Here is a 7,476-nt window from a genome sequence, read left to right as displayed (position 1 = left end):
AACGCTGGGGTGGCTTCAAACAAATTGGGTTGGACACAGTCCCTTGTCCTACATGGGGCTCACAGCATTCAATCCCCATTTTACAGATGAGGTAACGAGGCCCAGAGAAGTGAAGTGACTTGGCCAAGGTCACCCTCCAGGCAAGTGGCAAAGCCGGGATTAGGATGCGGGTTCTCTGACTCGCAGGCCTGTGCTCCTTTCACTAAGCCACGCTGCCAAGATAGAAATGCATTTCCCTTCAACAAAGGGCCTGGTGGCAAGAGTTGCCCGGCCTAGCCTGCCTGGGACCCGATTCTGCCTGATGGGCCTACCTGCTTAAAATGCTTTATGTCGCCTCTCCGGCATATATGCTCAGTAACACAAGGTAGGTGTCAGAGCCAGTTTCCATTCTGGCTTCCTGCATCACCAAGAGGATGACCTCTGCATTCTCTATGTCCCCATCTCTTCCCCTCTACACTGTAAACTCTCTGTGGGCAGAGCACATCTGTTGTGTTGTATTCTCCTAAATGCTCAGTGACTGTTGTATTCTCCTAAGTGCTCAGTACAGTGTTCTGCATAAATTAAGTGCTCAATAAGTGCCATCGACAATGACATTTTGTTGGGATGGCTGGGTATGAATAGACAAAGCTAGTGCCATGGGCAAGTCCAAATCCTATTATTTAGTATAACTTTCAGAATTTGACGCCACAGTGACAGAATCTATAAGTTTCTCAAGAGTCATGTTGGCTCTTTGATTTAGAGGTGATTTACTGCATGGGATTAAAAATCTTCTTATGTAGGACATACAGGTTTCTAGGAATTCATTTAAATGTTTCTTGAATGATGATGAAGGCATTTAGTTCTTTTAGAAAAGTGCAGACTGGCAATTACAACTAAAGATTTTCATGTGGAGTGGTCTCTGAAGCCAGAGTTCAGACACATTGTGTAAAGAAAAAAATTGTGGTATTTAAGCTCTTACTATGTGTCAAGCACTGTACTAAGCCCTAGAGGATAGATACAAGATCATCAGGTCCCACAAACTATGTAGGAAGGAGAACAGGAATTTTTTTTAATGGTTATTTGTTCAGCACTTACTACATTCCAGGCACTGTACTAAGTGCTGGGGTAGATACAAGGTAATCAGATTGGAAACAGTCCATGTCCCACATTCGTACACAGTCTTAATTCCCATTTTACAGATGAGATAACTGAGGCACAGAGAAGTTAAGTGTCTTGCCCAAGGTCACACAGCTGCCCAGTGGAAGAGCTAGGATTAGAAAACAGGTCCTCTGACTCCCAGGTTTATGCTCTTTCCATTGGGCCATGTTGCTTCAGTATTTATTGTTTTTTATATTGCCTAGGCATGATACAGAAGCAATAGATATAGTTAAAATATAATAAAATACACATGGAATGAACTTTGGCATCTATATTTTGCACAAATCTGTAATGAGAAAATACAGGAAGAAAGATAAGAATCTCAATGCACAAGAGCGGGTGTCAAGGGGCTTGAAAATTCTAACTTCGACGTTCCTAGGTTTTGTGTACTCATATTTCAATATATAATATTCATTCATTTGGACAACTAACATTCACTTACTTTATGTCTTGACCTCTGGTCAGAGAATATCAGCGGCTGTAAAAAAAGAGATGGTTTTATCATTTCCAACAGTCCTGAACTCATGAGCAATGCTAAAGAAACCAATTTGGCACAGCACCTGTAACGAAAGAAATGGTCTAAGGAAATAGACATATCACCGAGGGAAAATACATTTAATATAGCAAATTATTTTCCTACAAACATTTCGAAAGCACTGACATCATGAAGACATTTCATGTTATGGAAACTGTTCGCTATCGTCTTGTCTGCCGAAAGTTGCTGCTTGCTCAACACTTTGCTGCAGGAAGTCAAAGTGAAGGGAAAACACTCAAAGAAATGTTATTTATAGTCATACATCTCGTTAGTGTGAACACTGAACTACATGTTGAATAGTCCCACATGCTTCCTCCTGATCTGTGCTAAGTGGAATTTTATCTTTGCCCCAAACCACCCAAACTGGAAAGAGTACTCACTTCCAAAAGTGATGGCAGATATCGTACGTGAACATTATACATAGAAAATGCACACATATATTTGCAGATGGTTCACATGGACTGCAGCCGCATGGCTTAATGAGAAGCAGCGTGGTCTAATAATAATTACGGTATTTTTGGAAAGAGTGGAAGAGCCTGGGCCAGTGAGTTAGAGGACCCGAATTCTAATCCCGTCTCTGCCACATTTCTGCTGTGTGACCTTGGGCAAGATGCTTCACTTCTCTGTGCCTCAGTTACCTCATCTGCAAAATGGGAATCAAGGCTGTGAGTCCCAAGTGGGACAGGGACTATGTCCAACCTGATTACCTTGTATCTATCCCAGTGCTTAGAACAGTGCTTGGCAAATAGTAAGCGCTTAACAAACACCAAAATTATTATCGTTGTGGGTCCTAATCTCAGCTCTGCCACTTGTCTGCTGTGTGACCTTGAGCAAGACACTTTGCTTCTCTTTACCTCAGTTACCTCATCTGTAAAATGGGGATTGAGAGTGCGAGCCCGATGTGGGACAGGGACTGTGTCCAACTTGATTTGCTTGTATCCATCTCAGTGCTTAGTACCATGCCTGGCACGTAGTAAGCACTTAACAAATACCACAATTATTATTATTACTATTCACAGACAACTGTTTATTGTGAATGCCTGCGGTACCTCAGCTGCTCATTATGGCCTACCTAGTCCCCAAAGGCCCTAAACCTGGAGGAAAGAAGGATTTAGGGCCTCCCTGCTCAGATCCAAGCCTGGCAAGGAGAGGGGGATGATTTGGTTTGAGATCTCTGGAGTGACCCAAGCCTGATGGGGGTTGTTCAGTATGGACACTGAACTTCAAGGCAACAGAATGTGAACAATGTGGAGATGTTTCCAAACATTGAGGTCACATTCTCCCAGTGCCTAAGATTCTTGGACGTTGTAGTTGTAATGGGACCAGATCCAAGGAAATATTGGCAGCTGAACGAGATGCTCCCAAGTGCTTAGTATAAAGGACACAATAAGGGCTCAGTAAATACTGTTGATTAGTTGATTCGTCTTCAGCGATAGAGTTTAGGGTGGGTTGGGAAGAGGTTGGAAGGGGATCTGGTTTCATCCCCACACCCACTGATTCTGTTTAGCCCATCACTCATTCATTCAATCTTTTTTATTGAGTGCTTACTGTGTGCAGAGCACTGTACTAAGCACTTGGAAAGTACAATTCAGCAACAAGTAGAGACAATTCCTGCCCACAGCGGGCTCCAAGTCATCATGAACCTCCATCTTGAGGGTGGTGTGGTGAGCAGAGGTGGCCCTCACTCTTGGGTAATGAACTCTGACATTATATTTATATATAATATATTATTATATTTATATTATTTTATTTATTATATTTATATTTACTACAGTAGCAGTAGTAGTAGTAGTAGTAGTAGTAGTAGTAGTAGTAGTAGTAGTAGTAGTAGTAGTGTACTTGTTAAGCACTTACTATGTGCCAAGCAGTTGTAAGCACTGGATTTGATAGAAGCTAATCAGGTCGGATACAGTCCCTGTCCCAGATGGGGCTCACACTCTTATCCCCATTTTACAGATGCGGTAACTGAAACAGAGGGAAGTTAAAGTTACTTGCCCAAGGTCACACAGCAGACAAATGGAACCCAGGTCAATCAATCAATCAATCAATCATATTTATTGAGCACTTACTGTGTGCAGAGCACTGTACTAAGCTCTTGGGAAGTACAAGTTGGCAACATATAGAGACAGTCCCTACCTAACAGTGGGCTCATAGTCTAGAAGGGGGAGACAGAGAACAAAACCAAACATACTAACAAAATAAAATAAACAGAATAGATATGTACAAGTAAAATAAATAAATAGAGTAATAAATATGTACAAACATATATACATATATACAGGTGCTGTGGGGAAGGGAAGGAGGTAAGAAGGGGGGATGGAGGGGGGACGAGGGGAAGAAGAAGGAGGGGGCTCAGTCTGGGAAGGTCTCCTGGAGGAGGTGAGCTCTCAGTAGGGCCTTGAAGCGAGGAAGAGAGCTAGCTTGGCGTATGAGCAGAGGAAGGGCATTCCAGGCCAGGGGGATGACGTGGGCCGGGGGTCGACGGCAGGACAGGCGAGAACGAGGCACGGTGAGGAGATTAGCGGCAGAGGAGTGGAGGGTGTGGGCTGGGCTGGAGAAGGAGAGAAGGGAGGTGCGGTAGGAAGGGGCGAGGTGATGGACAGCCTTGAAGCCCAGGGTGAGGAGTTTCTGCCTGATGTGTAGATTGATTGGTAGCCACTGGAGATTTTTGAGGAGGGGAGTAACATGCCCAGAGCGTTTCTGGACAAAGACAATCCGGGCAGCGGCATGAAGTATGGATTGAAGTGTGGAGAGACACGAGGATGGGAGATCAGAGAGGAGGCTGATACAGTAGTCCAGATGGGATAGGATGAGAGCTTGAATGAGCAGGGTAGTGGTTTGGATGGAGAAGAAAGGGCTGATCTTGGCAATGTTGCGGAGCTGAGACCGGCAGGTTTTGGTGATGGCTTGGATGTGAGGGGTGAACGAGAGAGCGGAGTCGAGGATGACACCAAGGTTGCGGGCCTGTAAGATGGGAAGGATGGTAGTGCCGTCAACAGTGATGGGAAAGTCAGGGAGAGGGCAGAGTTTGGTCCTTCTGACTCCCAGGCTGGTGCTCTATCCACTAAGCCACGCTGGCAGTTGGGACAGTCCAGGCCATCTTGATTCTGAGGTCACTTGGGGAGCCAGGGCCATTGACTGGCGGGGTGCTCAAGTATGCCCATCTGTGTGGTTGAAGTGGGGGGAGGGGGAGGGTCACAGAATCCCCAAAGGTATTCGGATCCAGCAGTCTGCATGTGCCATCCCCATTCCAGAAAGTGTTGTGATCCACACTTCTCAGGAAGCTTGGCCCATGCTTTGCTGGGCAGGGCAAAGCAGGAGCAAACTACAATTTTCATTTTCATGGCGTAGTGACTAGAGCGTGGGCCTGAGAGTCAGAAGGTCATAGATTCTAATCCCTGCTCTCCCACTTGTCTGCTGCATGAACTTGGGTAAATCACTTCCCTTCTGCTGTGCCTCAGTGACCTTATCTGGAAAATGGGGATTGAGACTGTGAACCCCATGTGGGACAGGGACTATGTCCAACCTGATTTGCTTGTATTCACTCCAGCACTTAGTACAGTGCCTGGCACAAATAATAATAATAATAATAATAATAATAATAATAATAATAATAATAATAATAATAATAACGATGGCATTTATTAAGCACTTACTATGTGCAAAGTACTGTTTTAAGCTCTGGGGAGATGGTGATCAGGTTGTCCCACGGGGGGCTCACAGTCAATCCCCATTTTACAGGTGAGGTAACTGAGGCACAGAGAAGTTAAGTGACTTGCCCAAGGTCACAAAGTAAGGGATTAACCAATACTATTATTATTTTTCATTCCCTTCCCTGGGGAGTGCGTTTAATGCGGTGGATGGGGGACGAGGGAGGACGGAAGAGACTAAGGGGGAGGCCTTTTGAAAGTAAAATAGCCTGCCACACCAGAGCTGTGCCAATCCTTGAAGAGAAGAAGCCAACTCATTCATTCAATCATTTATTGAGCGGTTACCGTGTGCGGAGCACCGTACTAAGTGCTTGGGAAACAATATTCATTCATTCATTCATTCAATCGTATTTATTTAGCGCTTACTGTGTGCAGAGCACCGTACTCAGAGCTTGGGAAGTACAAGTTGGCAACACTAGAACAATAAGCAGTCACATTCCCTGTCCTCAAGGAGCTGACAGTCTGGGAAGGGAGGAGGAGACAGGCATCAATACAAATATGTTCTGTTTTGCAGTCGGTCTCCCCCTTCCAGACTGTGAGCCCGCTGTGGGGTAGGGTTGTCCCTATCTGTTGCCGGTTTGTGCTTCCCAAGCGCTTAGCACAGTGTTCCGCCCACAGTAAGCGCTCAATGCTCTGCACACAGTAGGCGCTCAATAAATACGATTGACTGATGGAGTGAATGCATGAATGAATGCATGAATGAATGAGTGAAATTGCAGCTATGGACGTGAGCGCTGTGGGCCTGGGAGGGGAGAAGGAGAAGGGGAGACCCTTTTTAGACTGTGAGCCCACTGTTGGGTAGGGACTGTCTCTATATGTTGCCAACTTGTACTTCGCAAGCGCTTAGTCCAATGCTCTGCACACAGTAAGCGCTCAATAAATACGAGTGATTGATGGAGTGAATGCATGAATGAATGCATGAATGAATGAGTGAAATTGCAGCTATGGACGTGAGCGCTGTGGGGCTGGGAGGGGAGAAGGAGAAAGGGAGGCCCTTTTTAGACTGTGAGCCCACTGTTGGGTAGGGCCTGTCTCTATAGGTTGCCAACTTGTACTTCGCAAGCGCTTAGTCCAGTGCTCTGCACACAGTAAGCGCTCAATAAATACGATTGATGATGATGATGGAGTGAATGCATGAATGAATGCATGAAGGAATGAGTGAAATTGCAGATATGGACGTGAGCTCTGTGGGGCTGGGAGGGGAGAAGGAGAAAGGGAGGCCCTTTTTAGACTGTGAGCCCACTGTTGGGTAGGGACTGTCTCTATATGTTGCCAACTTGTACTTCGCAAGCGCTCAGTCCAGTGCTCTGCACACAGTAAGCGCTCAATAAATTCGATTGCTTGATGGAGTGAATGCATGAATGAATGAGTGAAATTGCAGCTATGGACATGAGCGCTGTGGGCCTGGGAGGGGAGAAGGAGAAAGGGAGACCCTTTTTAGACTGTGAGCCCACTGTTGGGTAGGGACTGTCTCTATATGTTGCCAACTTGTACTTCCCAAGCGCTCAGTACAGTGCTCTGCACACAATAAGCGATCAATAAATACGATTGATTGCTTGATTGATGATTGATTGATTGATTGACCAGGCGTCCGGGGGGTCAGGAGAGTAGAAGGCCGCCGCCCCGGGGCCCGGAGAGGCTTGTAAGGGTGGCGGAAAGGAGGCTCCGTACCGACACCAGGATGGCCGAGTGGTTAAGGCGTTGGACTTAAGATCCAATGGACATATGTCCGCGTGGGTTCGAACCCCACTCCTGGTAGGGAGAATTTTTTAGTCTTTAAAAACGAAACTACAATTGGAGGAGGTTGCGCTCCGCGGCCCGCGGCCCCCCAACCCCCCCTGCCATCCGCGGAGACCCGCGCTGGGCCGGGTTCCGTTTTCGGGGGCGGGGCGGGGTGTGTGCGGGAGGAGAGCCTCCGCTGGGCACGGGGTGGGCGGCCTGCTCCGCAGCGGCCCCACGGGCGGAGCCCAACCGAGGACTCGGGCGGCCGTGGGGGGCACCAGGCGCCGCTCAGCTGGGCACAGCCTGGGCACGGCGGGCACAGCGGGCACAGCGCGACACAGCGCCCCCAGGCGGCCGCCGCGGCACAGCGCG

At 47.1% G+C, this 7,476-nt stretch overlaps 1 non-coding gene across 1 annotated transcript; it reads left to right on the top strand.

Annotated features, from left to right (window-relative positions):
* Positions 1–7,057: 7,057 nt before the first annotated feature.
* TRNAL-UAA lies at positions 7,058–7,140 on the top strand. The gene has a single exon. It is a non-coding gene; the product is annotated as a tRNA-Leu (tRNA).
* Positions 7,141–7,476: the final 336 nt, after the last annotated feature.

Source organism: Tachyglossus aculeatus, chromosome 2, assembly GCF_015852505.1.
Source record: "Tachyglossus aculeatus isolate mTacAcu1 chromosome 2, mTacAcu1.pri, whole genome shotgun sequence".
Classification (NCBI taxonomy): domain Eukaryota; kingdom Metazoa; phylum Chordata; class Mammalia; order Monotremata; family Tachyglossidae; genus Tachyglossus; species Tachyglossus aculeatus.
This window is presented reverse-complemented; position numbering and strand designations above follow the sequence as displayed.